Raw genomic sequence first — 19,358 nt, 5'->3', positions numbered from 1 at the left:
GAAGGCATTTAAGTAATATCTTGAATTTGAGGAAGAATCTTGGGTTTTGGGATTCTCTTGAGCTTGAAGGTACGATTTGTTCCCAAATCTCAATTTGAACCTTGATCTATGTTGTATTCATGTAAATGGAGTCTTAAATGTGTGGAAAATGTGAAGGGATCAACCCTTCAGGTTCCTAAAGGTGGGGTGAAGAGGGGGAAAAGGGGCAGCAAGAACCCACTGGACACTGGTGGGCGGGTAGGACCGGCGGGTACCTAGACTCACCGGTAAGGTACCTGCTGGTAGGACCCACCGGTCCTAGCAGGGCCTTGGGTCCTACCGATGGGTAGGACATGTGGGTACCTAGACCCGCCGGTGTGGTCTGGGTGCTGCCAGCATGGGTGGCTTGCACAGGTGGGTCCTCCTACCCACCTGTATGACCCACCTGTGGTCCAATGAACTCCATTCGAGCTCACTTCATTGACATCCTCCTTTGAGTTATTAAACGCATCGTGACCATATCTTTCATTGTTTTTATGGTCCCAGAACGGACGTATTCTAAGCTTCCTTTCTATGTTAGGTTTTTGTGAACCTCGTCTTCGCAAGCTGGGTCTCACTCTTACCGAGTGTGCACATCTTGTACATGAATAGGTAAGTGGGAAGGGGACGTTGATATTATTTTGGAGTTTATTACATCATTTTCATTATGTACATCATCTTGCCATTTATGAATGTCATCTTCATGCATATGTCTCGTTTACTGCAAGATACAATTATGAATCATTATGATGTATCTTTAAAATTTCAAATACTTGTTACTTGCTTTGAATTATGAGCATGGGTTATTTCAAATATTGGATGGTGAAGAATTGTTGGATATGTGATGAGTTGCTAGATTAGACGCCGTAGTCGGCTTGAAAACGAATGCATTAGTACACCGTGGAATGGGATGTGGATGCACTATGTAGTTGTACTATCTCATATAGCTGCATTGGGTTTAGGATAACATTCCCTCATGCTATGACCCTTCCCAACAGATATTTAGGTGTTGGGTTATCACTGGGGGGAAGCATCAGTCGCGGACCACCGTGGTGGTTAAAAGTGCGTCTGGTTGATCATTAGGACAGTTGAAAACCTTGGTGATATATTCAGAAGGCCGAATGTACTAGATTTATTTTCTACTATGGTTTGACCACGATTTACTTTTATGTTGTGGCTTGGCCATGATTTACTTTTATATTGTGGTATGGCCATGATTTACTTTTTCGAGTACTCATGGCTGGCCCTCTTTGACAAACCTATGGGCGTATCACGGGATGGAGAACGTGTCTCATACCTGGGGCATACATGCACTGTGGTTGTGAGTAGCACGTAACCTATGACTTAGAATTTTTGCCTATGCGATTAGGCCTAAAATATATTTCATGCATATAGGATCATTTGAAATGTGGCTACTTGTTTATGTCTTTCTTTCCATTTACTAAGCTAGTGAGTTCACCCCTTGTATATACACTTTTTAGATGATTTTACAGGTTTTCCCACTTAGGAGCAAGAGCTGGGGCCCACCATCGAGTTTTCGATAGGGAACTAGTGGGTTCTCGAAGGTTTCAAGCACAATGTCGAGTGCAAGTGCAAAGGCTGTGTTGCAGGGCAACCACAGTGATTTTCCATCACCACCCTTTCTGATTCTTTCGCCTATTTTCCCCTTTTGTGTTCTTGTTATTTAAATTATTATTTTCTTGTGTAATTCTCATGTATGCGGGCCCATAAGTATCTATATATACTATGTATAACAATTTGGGTATCAAGAGTAGTGGAGAATTTACAAATATATATGATGAGTCTTTCGCTGAATTATTTAATTATATTTTCATATCTTGTGTTATATGTTGTGTTGTGGTTTACTGCATCAGATGATCCCGACGATTCTTGGGTTACTCGGAGGTAACCCGGTCATTGGTCTGGTTTTATATGAATGGGGCATGGCATCATATCTTCAATGTCTATGCCCATCTCCTGGTCATCTCCATCCATAGGCTCATGAGGTGGATCAACAATTGGTGGATCGACAGTTGGTGCCTCATCATTACTATCTGCCTGCTGGTGTAAGTCCATTTTCTTCATAATATAACTATCAAATGGAGTAGGTGTAGTCTTCTTCTTCACCTCACCATCCAAGTATATTTCAAATCGTCGAAATATTTTGGTCAAGGTCTTTCCATAGAGTAAGTGACCATCCCCTGGATGATCTGTCTCATCATCAGATAAGGTAAGCTGATCCGCCCACCCATATATAAACAGAAATCTGTGTATGCTTGCATCAAGGATACCTCATTGAGGTGACCACAAATAGGTAGTATAGTACACTATCCTACACAGTACTCTTGTAGTACGTCGCCAGTTAGCAATCAAGATCCAGTTTGCCTCTTCCCCTGCTACTACCACTTCCCACATAATGTTCCACTCAGTGTCAATGAAGTAGCTCTAAAAGTTGGTCCTAGGAGGATAATAGTTTTGTTGCCCTCACTTGAGACACCAATAGCTTGACCAAATTCTTTTGTGGTCAAGGTGATGTCTGTGCCATCCACCCTACTACTGGTACAGTACCCTCCACCCCTAATATGCTTTCCACTGAGGTTGTTAAGCTCTTACAAGTGTAGGATACACACCTTCCTCTACCTTGAGCATGGCTTCCCAACTTAAAGCCTCAAATTTTCCTGGACACCAAAAATTTGAAGATCCACTATGATAATAGGTTTTTCAACAGCAATGGGATGGGAAGAGAAGCTGCCCTAATTTGCTTGGTCAGTTGGAGTGCGAAACCAAATGGGCCATTTGATCAATCAGGATGGTAGCAACCATGCTACGTGTAAGTCTTGATGAAGACATATTAAACTACATACAAAAAACACAAAGAACAAGTAAATGCAGCAAATTAATGGAAGGGATTGGAAGAAATTGTAAGAAATTGCAAGAAATGAAACTTAGATTACCCTATTCCCTAAAAACTGAAATTTACCCTGAAATTTGTGAAATATGGAAGAATGCACTTACCAGTGATGATGTATGGAAGTGGAAACGCGAGAAAATAGCCGGGAAAGTGTTAGAATGAAGTATTGTGGTAGATAGGTGAAGAAGCTCTGAGCAATTGGATTTCTGAAATGAAGATTGGAGCTCTCGGGTAGAATTTTTATGTCTACAGTAAGGTGAACCGGCCAGTCAATCGTGGTCCCTCACCCGCCGGTTAAGAAAATTTCACTCAGTAAGCTCTGAAATTTTTATGGTGTAATATGTGGAGTTTAAGTTCTGTTTTAGATCATAAATTTGGAATTTTAAGGTGCAAGAGTGAGATGTGTGCTAAGCATAGAAGAGAGGTACGGTTCCAGTTTGAGAACATAAATTGGAACATGGAAAAGTGTGTGGATGATAATTTGAATGCAATTGAGGATAAAGAAATATGTGTGGGAATAGGAATGTGATCTTGATGTAATTAACAGATTAAGGTTTTAAAGGATTGGAGATACTTTCGGATTTGCATGTGTGAATTCGAGAATGAATTATGTAAATGAGATGAAAATTTAAGGTATATAAATACCAATGTTAAAAAAAAAAAACAAAGGGATGCTATGAGTCATTTGAAATGTCTGAAGTTTAGGATGGCAACATATGACAGTGGATGGAAATTAACTTCCTGATTTGAGTATAGAAGTATACAGATGTGAGGATGTGATATGATCTAGATGATAAACTGATTTTGAATTTATGGAGGAATAATATACTAAGTTATGATATTTGAAGATATTTTCAAGTTTTCCCGCTTAGCTCCGGGAATACTTTGGTGAATGACATGGGATTAATTATATTGACCATACTTAGCAATATGGAGAAAGGAAGAAGAAATGTACAGAACCTTGGAAAATTCTGAGATTTATGACGGATAGTTTGAGCATCGCACTATAAAGAATTATTGGAATTCCAATGGTTCTGGTGAAAAGTGAGATGATTAATGGTTTAAAAGGAGACTGAGGTAAATTGACTAGGCTATTAAGCAGATATATGCAAGTGGTTATCCTAGTTATGTATAAGGAAGTACGTTAATGACCCTTGGAATTAAAGATCCCAATTCTAATATAGGCAACCAAGAAGAAACTGGAATTGGGAAAGTTATTAAGAAGAAAAGAAAGTGGTATCCTTAGGGACTCTGTAATCCACACTGAGATTTGGTGTGGGTTTGGATAGTAACACGATATATTTGTAGAAAGGAAACAAAGACGATACTGAGTCACACAGTAAAGAAGTAACGAGTTAAGTTTGGAAAATATAGTATCCAAGTGATTTTCCCTACATTCTAAGTGCTAAGGGAGAACTGGAAGAAACTAGTATAGCTGGAAGAGAGGTTAAAGTGCTCAGCTAAAATTTTCTGGTACTACCTAGTCATGTAGCCATGTTATAAGTGAACCTAATAAAGATACAAATTAGAGATTAAGAGTGGTCTTGAAGTATTGGCATGGATCCTTGGTGACGAACAATTTCACAAATTTCAAGGACAAAATTTTTGTAAGGAGGGGGGAATTGTAACATCCTGAATTTTGAAGCAATTGCTCCCCAGTGTCAGGACCTAATTGGCACATGGGAAATAGGTTGTTATCTTATGGATCACATATGTACAGCAATAGAAGGGAGAAATTGGCAGATTTAATAGTTAAGTAGGAGGGGTAAAATAGTCAAAATTTATGGGAATGGCCCCACACATGTTAGGTAATGTAAGATAGAGGATTAGTCTACTGGAAGGAAAAAAATAAGGCAACCAGTCTGATTGGCAGAATACTGAAAAATTAGGTTTTCTTTATGGGCCCACTTCTCTGCAGCATTGCTCCTTGCACTCCCACCATGTGTAGGGGTCTATTTGAGGATTTTAACCCACCATTTAGCTTAGTGGGCAGTGAGGCCTACATGGGGTTATGAGATGTTAAAGTTTTATATTAATTTAAATCAAGTTATAGGGTCCAGCCAAACAACCCTAAGGTCTCATTTGGGCTGGCCTATAAATATTTTCTATCAGCCTTAATGCCTCATTTGTGCCATACGGTTACTGTTAGCAGCAAAGAAAAGAGGAAGGAAAAGAGAAGAAGAAGAAAGTAGAAGGAGAGAAGGGAAGAAGAAAGAAAGGAAGAGGGCTTCTGCACCTAAGGCTGCTATTGAACAGTTCAGCCAACAGGTATGAAATTATGCCATGTACAATTGCAGAATTTAAACTGGTTCATCTGAATTCATAATTAGGATTAGGGATTTCAGTCTAATAAGGACTGTAATCAGATTCGTGTGCTCTAATCAGCTTCCCAGTAGACGAATCCCCAAAATTTAACAAGGTTCTAAGACCCAAATGGCTTGAAACCATCTCTGTAAACCCTAAAACAGAGGGTTTTCAGCAATCGGGGTCAATTCCTGCAAATTCATGAGGGAATTAGGCTGATTGTAGCTTGAATTCTGCAATAGAACAAAATCAGAATTTAAATTGGATTCAAATTGAATTTTTAAAGGTGTTGATCAAAAATTATTTTCAGAAAAATCAAGTATGGAGCTCAATTGGAGATAACATGGGACTTTGGTGATTGTAACCTAATCATTACAGTTCTAATTTGGTGTTTAAGAGGGCGAATTGATTCAATTGTGCTAAAACACCTAAATTCCCATCTAAATCTTGTAATTTCTGAAATTGGAATGTGTAGATACCTAGGTTAGCTAATCTACTCCCAGAGGTGGGTTAGTATGTTGCCCATATAAGCATATAAGATGAATCGAAATCCTTTATAGCCTCTGACACTGGCGGAGGCTAGCGGAGGATAACTTAGATCTTGATACGTGGTATCATACATGTGGAGGGTAGATTAAAGAAATATGGTTTGAATGGTTTGAAAATTGGTTCTCCCTACCCAACCCAGTTTAAAATCCCATCCCAACGATGACTTCTCTATTTTGTCTTCTTCTTCTTCCTCTGCTCTTGCCCTAACGTTTCTCTTCTTCTCGTGAACGTGCTTGGGGGTTTCTCTTCTTCTGCTCATGCTTGTGGGTGAGGATTTCTCTAATTTTGCTGGTTCTCGTGCTCGAGGATTTTTGTTCTTCTTCTTCTGCTCATGCATGGGGATTTCTCTTCTTCTTCTTCTGCTCGTGCTTAAGGGTTTGCCGAGAAGAGAAAACCCTTCTTCTCCTAAAAAGGAGATTCCTCTGCGTTGCTGCCGAAAATCCGTATGAGCTGATCCTGCACAAGCACCGAAGGCAGAGGCCCGGAGGTATCTCCAGGATTAGTCCTCCAACGCCCAAGTTAGTGACCGGCAGAATAGTTTTTTACAGGAGTAATGGTGTGGGTTTAATTTCTTACCTCTCCCTTCCTCCCCCGTTCTCTTCTATAGTGCTTAGGGCTTAGGGTTTCCTTTTCCCTTTCTAAGTCCTACTCGGATACATCCTCTCCCCTTCAGTTGGAGAATATTCTCTTCACGCGGTTTACATGGTTAGAGTCCTTGCGGCCTCTATCAGGTGAGTGGCACATGTCCTTCCCTTGGATACCATGTGTTCCTACCTAACTGGGCAATTAGTTTGGCCGTATCAGCAGCCCCCTTACTTCCACTAGGAGGCTCTTCCTATGGGAGTAATCATGTATTTCGTCATTTCCTTTCCCATCCATGTGTTGCCTAGGCCTTATTCTTTCGGCCTTGGCTTTCATGCCGCCCGTGACCAAGACCTTCAGTCAAGCCCGCTCGACCCTTGCCTAAGCCCCCAACCGAGGTGTGACCTTCGATCAAGTCAGCTCGGCCTTAGTCGGAGCTCCCAACCGAGGTGAGGACCTTCTGTAAGGTCAGCTCGGCCTTAGCCAAAGCCCCCTACCGAGGCGATGACCTTCGATCAGGTCAACTTGACCTTAGTCGGAGCACCTAACCGAGGTGGTGTCCTTCGGTCAGGTCTGCTCAGCCTTAGCCAGAGCCCCCAATCGAGGTAAGGACCTTCAGTCAAGTCTACTCGGCTTTAGTCGGAGCTCCCAACTGAGGGGGACCTTCGGTCAGGTCTGCTCAGCCTTAGCTGGAGCCCCCAACCGAGGGGGGGACCTTCGGTCAGGTCAGCTCGGCCTTGGCCGGAGCCCCCAACCGAGATAAAGACCTTCGATCAGGTCTGCTCGGCCTTAGCTGGAGCTCCCAATTGAGGTGGTGACCTTTGGTCAGGTCTGTTCGGCCTTAGTCGGAGCTCCCAACCGTGGGGACCTTCGATCAAGTCTGCTCGGCTTTAGCCGGAGCTCCCAACTGAGGCGGGGACCTTCGGTCAGGTCTGCTTGGCCTTAATCAGGGCTCCCAATCGAGGTAAGGACCATCGATCAAGTCTGCTCGACCTTTGCCCGAGCCCCAACTGAGGTAGTGACCTTCGATCAGGTCTGCTCGGCCTTAGCCAGAGCTCCCAACCGAGGTGGTCTCCTTCGATCAGGTCTGCTCAGCCTTAGTCGGAGCTCCCAACCGAGGTGGGGACCTTCGATCAGGTCTGCTCAGCCTTAGCCAGAGCTCCCAACCGAGGTGGGGTCGATCAGGTCTGCTCGGCTTTAGTCATAGCTCCCAACCAAGGTGGGGACCTTCAGTCAGGTCTGCTCGGCCTTAACCAGGGCTCCCAACTGAGGTAAGGACCTTCGGTCAGGTCTGTTATGCCTTAGCCCAAGCCCCAATCGAGGTAGTGACCTTCGATTAGGTCTGCTCGGCTTTAGTCATAGCTCCCAACCGAGGTGGGGACCTTCGGTCAGGTCTGTTCGGCCTTAACCAGGGCTCCCAACCGAGGTAAGGACCTTCGATCAGGTTTGCTATGCCTTAGCTCGAGCCCCAATCGAGGTAGTGACCTTCGATCAGGTCTGCTCAGCTTTAGTCGGAGCTCCCAACCAAGGTGGGGACCTTCAGTCAAGTCTGCTCAGCTTTAGTCAGAGCTCCCAACCGAGGTGGTGACCTTCGGTCAGGTCTGCTCGGCCTTAGCCGGAGCTCCCAACTGAGGTGGTGTCCTTTGATCAGATCTGCTCGGCCTTAGCCGAAGCTCCCAACTGAGGTGGTGACCGTCGATTAGGTCTACTCGACCTTAGCTAGAGCTCCCAACCGAGGTGGGGACCTTCATTCAGGTCTGCTCAGCCTTAGCCGGGGCTCCCAACCGAGGTGGAGACCTTCGGTCAGGTCTGCTCGACCTTAACCAAAGCCCCAACCGAGGTAGTGACCTTCGGTCAGGTCAGTGCGAGTCCAGGCATGGTGATGCGTTCATGCACTTTGCTCGTGTACTTCGGGAATCGTGCTTAGATGACGTGTATTGCATTTAATGATTTTAGGGAGTCGCACCGATGCATTGTTTCCTACATATAGTCTCTCATTTGGTCGACTTCTACTCATTTATCTGACCATTCGACCTTCGTCCTTAACTTCCTCCAACTTTCAATTCGGCCAAACATTCAGAAGTAAGTCATGTCCAGCTCTATAGGTAGTGTCCCTTCATCATCTAAGGGTGCGGTCTCTAGGCGCCATAGTCCCGGTCAGGTCCGAGGGATGTCCTCGGACTCATCCTCCACATCCACATCTTCGGATGTCTCCTCGCCTTCTACTACCAATGACATGAGTGGTGAAGGTATTAGGGAGGGGCTTCTCGACTCCAGGGCCCAGGCAAATGAGTCCTTGGAAGTCAAAGCCAGGAGTATAGTTTCGACCATAATCGAAGAGGAGTTGACTGAGCTCCATGTGTCGTGTGGCATACCGAACGAGTTCCTCCTTCAGGTACCGAGGCTCGAAGTAGAGCAAGCTACCAAAATCCTGAGGAGCTTTGCTTCTATCAGGATGCCTTCAAGGTCAGGCTTCGGCTCCCCTTTCACCCTGTTGTCAGCCAGGTGTTCTGGCACTATGGCATCTCTCCAGCCTAGCTGACCCCGAACGGGTGGCGACAAGTCCTGAGTTTCATTGTCTTCTTCTCTCTGATGGGGAGACCTCTCTCCCTTCCACTCTTCCTCAACTGTTTGTCTCTCGGTTCCAGCAAAGGGGACTCAGGCTGGTACTACTTCTGCCCTAGGAAAGACCTTTGATTACTGAACCGATACCCAACCTCGATACACAGTTGGAAGTTGAAGTTATTTTTCGTGAGGGTGTCCGAAGGGTTCCCCTTCGGTAATACCTAGGACATCCCAGACCTGAAGGATCTGAACTCTACACCTACCCTCTTTGGGACATATGCAGAGTCACTGTCGATGGCTAAGGACAAGACCCTCTGTTGGCTTGTCGAGTCCAGTAGCCTCCAGTCGGATGCCTTCCTGTTCCAGTTCGGGCTTAGCCCGGGTGAGTCCTAGGTTTGCAACTGCTTTTGTTTCGTATTTAGCATTCTCGTACTGATCTTTATCCTCTTTTATGTAGTGAAAATATCGAGAGCAGAAGCAAGAGCAGCCGCGGCCAAGAGGCAGGCCCAGCTGAAGGAGGCCAGGGCTCGAGACGCCCAGTAGAAGCAGCCGAAGGGCAGGAAAAGAGGGGTTTCGACTTCCCAGGCCCTCCCAAGGAAGAAGCCTAGATCCAAAGGCCCTACGTTTGAGGCAGTTCAAGCGCTCAAGGCCCCAATCCATGGTGAATCTCCTCTGAGGGCCTCTCTGACCGATGTCGACTTTCGAAGTCCGAGGGGCAATCATCCTCAGGCCGAAGTTGGGTTTGTCCCACGGTGGCCCATTAAGGAGGGCGAGACACTGACCATCAAGCAGGTTTCCCGAGAGCTCATCCAGAAGGGGAGCCTGCCAGGAGATGCGACCGAGGCCCAAAGCCAAGGGACCAAGGCAATGATAACAAGCACTTGCGTGTTTATGGCAATGGTAATCTTCGGTCCCCGGCCTCCAAAGTTTTTTTTTATTTTACTTAATCTTATTTTTATTTTCTGTTGATCTCTCAAGCTCAGAACCAGGTCGGCCAGCTGACTATCCGTACCGAAGCCCTGGCCAGGGACCTTGAGGAGTCCGAGCGTGAAAAGTCAGCCTTCGACAAGGAGCGCACAATCCTCCTTGAGAAATGGAGCATCTGGAGGCTGACTTCCTCCGTGCGCAGCAGGAGAGTGATCAGACGCTCTGAGAGCTGGAGGCATAGATGGTCACCAAGTTGAAGGAGGCCGAAGCCCGAGTTGTCGAGAGCTACAAGTCCTCTGAGGACTTTAGGGAGTTGGTAAAGCGTGCCATCTCCCCCAGATTCATCATGGGTGCCACCGATGTTCGAGACTGGGTCCTTGAACATCATCTCGAGGTGTCCTTTGAGGGGAGTGGCCTTATCTTCGAGGACACCAATGTAGCAGATGGCGAGGACAATGGCAGTGAAGGAGCGGGTGCCCATGCTTCTCGTGAGGTCCCTCTTACTCCTGGGAGAGGAGACTTCGATGCAGACACTGTCGACAATGCCGGGGGTGAGGCCATCCCTCTAGTAGATGCTCCATGAGGCCACTTTGTAACTAAGACTTTTTCCTTTTGTAATCTTGTCTTTGGGGATTCATGTAATTTTGGCCTTCGGGCTTCATATAATTTTGGCCTTCGGGCCTTGTGAATGAAATGCTCCCTTTTTTATGTTTTCCCAACTTGCATTTTTTTTTTTTTATAATTCTGAAAATCGATATTGAATCCGATGGGGTGATTCTGCTTTTCAGCCTACGGGTGGAGGCATAGAGGCCGAAGCTCTTATTTGAATGGGTTGGAGCTACCATTTTCCCAAGTTTTGGTCCTGTTGAGCCATTGGTCCAATGGTGGGGAAACAAAGGCCACGAACTTCAGTGTCTTTCGCCATTGCAGGTGTTTCCTTCACAACACCTACCGATTGTCGGCTCCCAACCGAGACTATGACTTTCGATCCGAACTACTCGGCCTTCGCCTGAGCACCCTATCGCGGTTGTGACCTTCGATAAGGTCTCCTCGGCCTTCGCCTGATTCTTATATTTGTAACCATTGGGAAGCGATAGCCGTAATCCAGCTCATATATTTACGAGATGAAAATCCTTCGAAGTGTTTTGGATGGAGAGTTACAAATTTGAAGTGTTTAGGAAAAAATCACGAAATGTAAATGTAAATATAAATGTTCTATTTGTAGAATTTCCTCAAGTTCTTCGAGTTCCATGATCAGGGTACCTTTTCTCCCCTCGTAGTCTCCAGGTGATAGGACCCTGGTCGTATTATCCTCGAGACCCTGTGAGGACCTTCCCAATTTGGAGCTAGCTTTCCTTGATGTCTCGGATCTGATACTTCTGCCCTTCTGAGGATGAGGTCACCCATTCTGAACTCGTTCTTTTGGACTTTGGAGTTGTAGTGCCTCGCGACCCTCTGCTGGTAGACGGTGATCCTTTCCTACGAGGTGTCTCTGACTTCGATCAAAAGGTCTAAATTAGCTCGGAGTCCTTTATCATTTTCTTCTTCATTGTAGTACTGAATTCGGTGGGTCACAGCTCCTACCTCCACCGGGAGTATAGCTTTGGTGTCATAAGTTAAAATGAAGGGCGTTTCTCCAGTGGCCGACCTCTTGGTTGTGCGATAAGCCCAGAGGATGTTGTACAACTCTTCTGCCCATAACCCTTTGGCATCATCCAACCTCTTCTTTATTCCTTGGAGTAGGGTACGGTTGGTTACCTCTGTCAATCCGTTGGTCGATGGATAACCGACGGATGTTTTCCTGTGGTCAATGCCGAGGGCATCACAAAACAAGCCAAAAGTTGGGTTAGCAAACTGAGTTCCATTGTCCGTTACCACCACCCGAGGGATTTCGAATCGATAGACTACTGCCCTCTGGAAGAAGTCCCTTACATTCTTTTCGGATATCGTTACCAGTGCTTCTGCCTCTACCCATTTCGTGAAGTAGTCTACCGCCACCACTACAAACTTTCTGTCTCGTGGCAAGGTGGAACGGGCCCAGGATGTCCATTCCCCACATAGCAAACGTTATTGGGCTTGATAGGGATGAGAGCTCGGTAGAGTGCTGCCTGGGGACGGGTGTGAACATCTGACACTTAACACACTTCCTAGCGAACGATTTCGCATCCTTCCTTATTGTCGACCAGAACAGGCCATGCCCCAGCAATTTATGGGACAAGGCTCGGGCTCCCAGGTGCTGGCCCCATATCCCTTTATGCACTTCTCAGAGTGCGTACTCACCATCAACAGGGTCCAGGCACTTGAGGTATGACGTGGTGAACCCTATTTTGTACAGCGTCTCATCCTTCAAAAGGAAGCATGCAGACCACATTCGTACCCTCCTTGCCTCATCCTTATTCTTGGGGAGTGTTCCTTCCTTCAAGTATTCGACTATGTCATCCATCCAGCTAGGACCATTTTCGCCTATGGATAATACCTCCTGGAGTTCTTCGGTGCTTGGATGAGATAATACTTCAAAGTACACCAATCTCCCAAGGTCTACGAAGTCGGAGGTGGCCAATCGTGACAGAGCGTCTGCGCTTGCATTCTTCGCCCGCGACACTTGCCTTACCTCGAACTCCTTGAAGATTGTTGCTTTTTCTCGCACAGTGTTCAAGTATTCGGCCATCCTTTTTTCCTTGGCTTCATAGTCCCCATTCACCTGTCGCACCACGAGCTGAGATTCACTGTGCACTACCAACTCCTTTACCATCAAGGCTCGCGCCAGATTTATTTCAACTATTAGGGCTTCGTACTCGGCTTAATTATTGGAGGCATCGAATTTGAACCGTATTACGTACACGATTTTGAATCCTTCAGGGCTAACAAGTATGATCCCAGCGCCACTTCCCACACTGTTGGATGCACCATCCACATGCAATGCCCAAGTCCTTTTCGCCCGAGCCTCAACAAACTCCTGGGTTCATCTGAGAGTGTCATCTCGGCTATGAAGTCTGCTAGAGCCTGTGCTTTTATTACAGTTCTTGGCTTGTACTAGATGTCAAATTCTCCCAATTCTACGGCCCAGTTTACTAGGCGGCTGGACATATCCAGCTTCTGTAGTATCTTCTTCAATGGTTGGTTTGTGAGCACACACACGGTGTGCGACTAGAAATAGGGCCTCAGCTTTCTTACCGCTATCACCAGGGCGTATGTTACTTTTTCCACTTTTCTGTATCTCGTTTCTGCGTCCAGAAGAGTTTGGCTGACATAATATATTGGTCATTGTTGTCTTCCTTCTTCCTTTATCAGTACTGCACTTACAGCCACTGTCGATACAGCTAAGTACAACTGCAAGGTATCCCCCGTATTTGGCTTCGTCAGTAGGGGGTGCGGCCAAGTACTCCTTCAGTTGTTCGAAGGACTTTTCGCATTCCTTCGTCCACTCGAACCTTCTAGATCCCTTCAAGGCTTTGAAGAAAGGGAGGCACTTGTCAGCCGACCGAGACATGAATCGTCCCAAGGCGGCGACTCTACCTATTAGCTCCTGGACTTGCTTCACATTCTGCGGTGACCTCATATCTAGGATGGCTTGTATTTTCACTAGATTGGCTTCAATTCCTCTCTCCGAGACAATAAAACCGAGGAACTTTCTCGATGCTACTCCGAATGCGCACTTTGTCGGGTTCAGCATCATGCCGTACCGCCAGCACCTGAAACGCATTCTCTAAGTCTTGAATATGGTGCTCTGCCTTCAAGCTTTTCACAAGCATGTCATCTACGTACACCTCCATGGTTTTACCAATCATCCCCTTAAAAATCTTATTCACCAACCTTTGATAGGTGGCCCCTGCGTTTTTTAATCCAAAGGGCATAACTTTATAGCAGTACAATCCCCCCTCGGTCACAAAGGATGTCTTCGGGACATCGGCCTCAGACATCTTTATCTGATTGTACCCTGAGTACCCATCCATGAAGCTCAGCACCTCGTGTCCTGCTCTGGCATCGATGAGGAGGTCTATCTTCAGCAGGGGGTAACCGTCCTTTGGGCAGGCCTTGTTCAGATCGATGAAGTCGATGTAGATCCTCCACTTCCCATTTGCCTTCGGGACCATCACCACATTGGATATCCACTCCAGGTACTGGATTTCACGAATGAACTGGGCCTTCAGCAACTTTTCTACCTCTTCGTCTATCTTTCGCTGCCTTTCAGGAGCGAAGGTCCTCTTCTTCTACTTTACCGACTTCTTAGTCGGGTTAACACTCAGATGGTGCTCTATTACTTCTCGGTCTATTCCAGGCATGTCCAAGGCTGACCAGGTGAAGACGTCAAAATTATCTCAGAGGAAGGAGATGATTTTTTCCCGTTGTTGTCTTGGCATTGTAGCCCCCACTTGGAACTGGCAAGTGTTATCCCCCTCTTCGGCGTCAACCTATATCAGCTCCTCAGCCGGTTCCCCCTTTGATAACTGGTGTCATCACGTAGATCTTCTATTGGGAGCACCTCGCCCACCTTTTCTTTTCCCCATAGGGTGGTGGCGTAGCACCTCCGGGATGCCTCTTGATCGCCTCGACATTCACCGACACCGTTTTTGGTTGAAAACTTCATCTTGAGGTGTGGAGTGGAGACGATAGCTTTTAGCAAGTTTAAACCAACTCTCCCTAGTTTGGCGTTATACGCCGAAGTAATGCCTACTACCAGGAAGTTGATCATTACCGTCACTTGGCAGTCTCCGATGCCAGCTCTTACTGGTAACTCAATCGATCCCTCCACTTTGACAGGGGCACAGGAGAATCTCTGCAATGGGTGTTCGACCTTCTTCAGCTTTCCCTCACCCAAGCCCATCTTTTGGAAAGCCTCAAGAAACAGGATATCAGCTGAACTGTCGTTATCCACTAAGATCCTTTTTACTTTGCAATCGGCTATGGTCATGGTGATTACTAGGGCATCATCGTGTGGTGTGTGCACTCCTTCTAGGTCGTCATCCGAGAAGGAAATAATCATCCCCGTCTTCGCCTTCTTGTTCGACCATATGTACGCTTCTCACATATGCTTTTGCTTTCATGGTCGAGACTGAACTTTCTCCAGTGGCTAAGCCTCCACAGATAGTTGTTATGACCCTAGTCGGGCTTTTATGTTCGTCCCGGAGGCGATAGTCAGCTTCCTCGGTTGTCCGATCCCTTCGTCGTTCCTGATTGCCTCTGCAGGCCAGTCTCCTTCTTTCATGGTAGCCTCTGCAGTCTCTACCACGGTTATCTCTGCGGTCATTACCGTCTTGGGCATCCTCCTCGCGGTCTACGAATCGGCCTAGATATCCTCTTCAGATCATTCCTTCTATTTTCCCTTTCAGATGCCAACAATCTTCGGTGTCGTGGCTGTGGTCCCGGTGGAAGTGGCAATATTTATCTATATTGCGTCTCTCTGGGTGTCGTCCCATCTTCCTCAGCCACTTCATGGCTCTAGCATTCGAGGAGACCTTTATCTGCATTAGCACATCCGTTCATTTCTGGTTCAGGGGCACGTATCTCTCAAACTTTTTTCGTGGACTGAGTGCCCGACCACGTTAGGACTTCCATCTTTTGCCTTCTTCGGGAGGTTTGTCCTTGGCTCTAGAGATCCTCTTCCTTTGCGTCTTCTCCTCAACTTCTTCATTGGCTTGGAGGGTTTCTTTCATCTGGATGTACTTATCACATCGGGCCCTCAACTCGGCTAGGTTCCTCGGTGTATGCTTCGCCAAAGACCTTTTTAGCTCCTTATCCTTGATACCTCCCAGTAGGGCCGTGAACTCTTCTTTCGGGTCTAAACCTCTGATCGTGATCTTCTCTTGCTGGAACCGCTTCATGTAGTTTCCCAGCCACTCCCCTTCTTTTTGCTTGACGTTAGTCAGGTTCAACGTGGTCTTCTGAAGGGGTTGGCTACTGGAGAATCCTTTCACGAAGAAGTAACTTAAGTCATTGAAGCTGTGGATTGATTTCGTCGGTAAGCGATTGTACCAGAGCCTTACCGCTCCTCGAAACGTCAGAGGCAAGGCACGACACATGATGTTTTTTGAGACCGATGGAACTGCATAGCAACCTTAAAGCCTTCCAGATGGTCGATCGGGTCCCCTGACCCGTCATAGGTGTCATATTTGGGCAGGAAAAAACCAATCGAGAGCGGGTCCCTCATGACCTCATCAGCTAGAGTCGTGTCATTAGTGAGGTCCGGCTTGCGAGTTCCCGCCTGGTTTTTCGTTACCTTCCTGATCTCACTTTTTAGGTCTAGGATCATCTACTCCAACCCCGTGTCCTCGTTTCTTTCTTCGTCTACTTGGCGTGGTTCCCCATGCCTGGTCCTGACGGTGCGTCGGTCCCGTCCTTGGGTGTGGGGCTTTCCCTCATTACTCAGTTGCGATGATTCTTACCGAACCTTATTGATCCTGTGCTACTCCAGTCCTCGTCTTGAGCGCGCTCTGGCTGGATATAGGGCCCTTACGGTGCTCCGCCGATCTTCTGAGAGACGGCCTTGGAGACCTCCTTCATTGTCTTGGCCATTCAATCATACTTCTCTTGAAGGGCTTTGAACTGTTCCCTTGTCACATATTCCTGCACCCTAGGAGGGGGTGAAGGATTACCTTCTCCACACATCGAATATCCAACAGAACGCTGGTTCCTCGTGGAACCTTCCTGATCATCGTTTCCCCGTTCTTTGCCGATTTTCATCGAGGAAGGGAGCCCTCCTGAAAGTTCCTCCTCGTCCATGTTTATGCTTGGTGCTGCTCTTGTTTTCTTACGATTATAGGTTTTCCCCACCATTACTGTCGTTCCCACAGACGGCACCAATCTATTGCTGCCAAAAATCTGTATGAGTTGATCCTGCACAAGCACCGAAGGCAGAGGCCCGGAGGTATCTCCGGGATTAGTCCTCCAATGCCCAAGTTAAAGACCGACAGAATAGTTTTTTACAGGAGTAATGGTGTGGGTTTAATTTCTTACCTCTCCCTTCCTCCCCCGCTCTCTTCTATAGTGCTTGGGGCTTAGGGTTTCCTTTTCCCTTTCCGAGTCCTACTCGGATACGTCCTCTCTCCTTCGGTTGGGAAATATTCTCTTCACGCGGTTTACGTGGTCAAAATCCTTATGGCCTCTATCAGGTGAGCGGCACATGTCCTTCCCTTGGATACCACGTGTTCCTACCTGACTGGGTAATTAGTTTGGTCGTATCACTCTGAAATTTGAACTAGCCACAACTATTCTAGTGTTCTTTTCCCCCTCCAATTTTAAACTTTTCTAGCCACTCCTCCACTTCCCTTTGTAGTTTGTCCTCTGCTTTTTGACTTGTAGAGCAAAGCCAACCAATCAAACAAAAAAAAAATTACATTCCAAGAAGAACAAATGCCAGGTGCTTGCAAGCATTCCTTGCAACTCAAAATCTCGTGATGACCCTACACCATTATCCATATCAAGCATAATAAACTGCAAATTTCTAAGAATTAAACGCCACCCAACTATGACTAAATCTGAATCATAGCAACAACATGAACTGATCAACATTAATGAATCTTGATGGATTCGAACCATCATACCCTAGGTAATGCCCAATTGCTCATCCAATTTGAGCTCAAGATTCACCTATAATATAAAAACGGTAGATCAATTACAGCCAATAACATAATATACCCTACGGATTGAAATCCTCTATAGCGAATCCACTCAAAATGGCCAAAAACTTAATATAGCTTACATTGGGCAACCCAGATTCTTTGATCACAGAGAACATACCCAGATAAGAAAAGAAGAAAAAAAAAAAGCAGCAGCACTTATAATTCTTGCAAACCAGCTCTAAGAAGGAAAGAAAATCCCGAATAGATGATGACCAGTTTATCTGCAGTCAAAAGTTACAGGGAGATGTAACAACACTTAAGAGAACTCAATCCACAGTGATGAACTCATACATTATTTTATTTTTTTTTCAAAAGGGGAAAGGGAGCGGTGGGAGTTGGATCATCAGTATACCGACAGAGAAAAAAACAAAAGAAGAGAAGAGAGAGAGAGAGAGAGAGAGAGAGAGAGAGAGAGGGAAAGTAGTAGCAGTAGCACTTATAATTCTTGTAAACCAGCCCTAAGAAGGAAAAAAAATTACCCATGAGCACGAGAACGAGAACGAGTAGAAGAAGAGAAATCCTCAACCACGAGCACGAGCACGAGCAGAAGAAGAGAAACCCCCAAGCACGAGCAGAAGAAGAAAAACCCCAAGCACGAGCAGAAGAGAAGGAATATTGTGAAGAAGAGAAACCCCAAGCACGTTCACGAGCAGAAGAGAAACGTTAGGGCAAGAGCAGAGGAAGAAGAAGAAAAAAACAGAGAAGTCATCGTTGGGATGGGATTTTGAATGTTGATTTAGGTTTGGTTTCCTCTTTAAACCGGGTTGGGTAGGGAGAACCAGTTTTCAAACCATTAAAACCATATTTCTTTAATCTACCGTCCACGTGTATGATACCACATGTCAAGATCTAAGATATCCTCCACCAGCCTCCACCAGTGTCAGAGGCTGTAGAGGATTTCGATCCATATAAGACTCTCCATGCAAGGTCAGACCAATTAGGCTAGAAAGGGAATCAAGTTATGGGCTTACAATGTACAGCAGTAGCAGTAGCAGTAGCAGTAGCAGTAGTAGTGGCAAAAGTGGATTATGCGAAAAATGGGCTCCGACAGGCTTGATCGACCAGCTGGTTGGGCTAGGCCATACCTACCGATTGGAGTTTTAGAGCCCTATATGGCTGTTGGTTGGGTATGGGTGCACCCTGTACAAGGGTGGGACCTACAGATACGTACTTAGTGAAACTTAGCCCTGTAAAGATGACTGTGGTATGGATTCCAAAGCCTAAACCTGTCACTAAATTGGCTGAGAGGTCTCTGCCATAGTCAGGGAACGTACATAGGAAATGTAAGACTATAGCCCTTTACAGAATATAGTACAATGAGGAAGAAGACTGCATTGGGAATCAACCCAGTCAGCTGAGGTCTATGATAACCCACAGGTTGCCTCCAGTGGATGTCTAATGACCACTGTACTATGTGGCTTGGTCTATTCAGACAAATAGGAAACCCGAGATTGTGCGAATCAGGTTAGTGACCTACATAGGGGTTAGGGAGCCAAGTTGGTTAAGTAGGTAAGTTGTTGGGAAAAATGCTGGTCAGGAATTGGAGCCTCTGTCTGACTGTTGGTTTGGATTTCGGTAAGGGAATTCAATAGGAGTTTAGGAAGTTAGGTTGTCCTTGGACAATGAATACTAAAACTAACCTAAAATATTAATTGTTTAATTAGGCACCTAAGATACGTGTGGACGAGAACTCAACGAAAAGGCGTCAGATTCTAGTATCAAGTTGAGTGGGTGTTTGATTTGATTTAATGAGTGTTTAGATATTTTCAGTTATGCATGCTCATGTGGAATGTAATGAACACTGTGTTATGGATTTATTTTATATAAAACTATATATTTCACATGTTGCATGATTTTACCGACTTTGATGTGATCGAGATTTT

Source organism: Macadamia integrifolia, chromosome 1 (assembly GCF_013358625.1).
Source record: "Macadamia integrifolia cultivar HAES 741 chromosome 1, SCU_Mint_v3, whole genome shotgun sequence".
NCBI classification, from domain to species: Eukaryota; Viridiplantae; Streptophyta; class Magnoliopsida; order Proteales; family Proteaceae; genus Macadamia; species Macadamia integrifolia.
Note: the sequence above shows the minus strand (reverse complement) of the source record.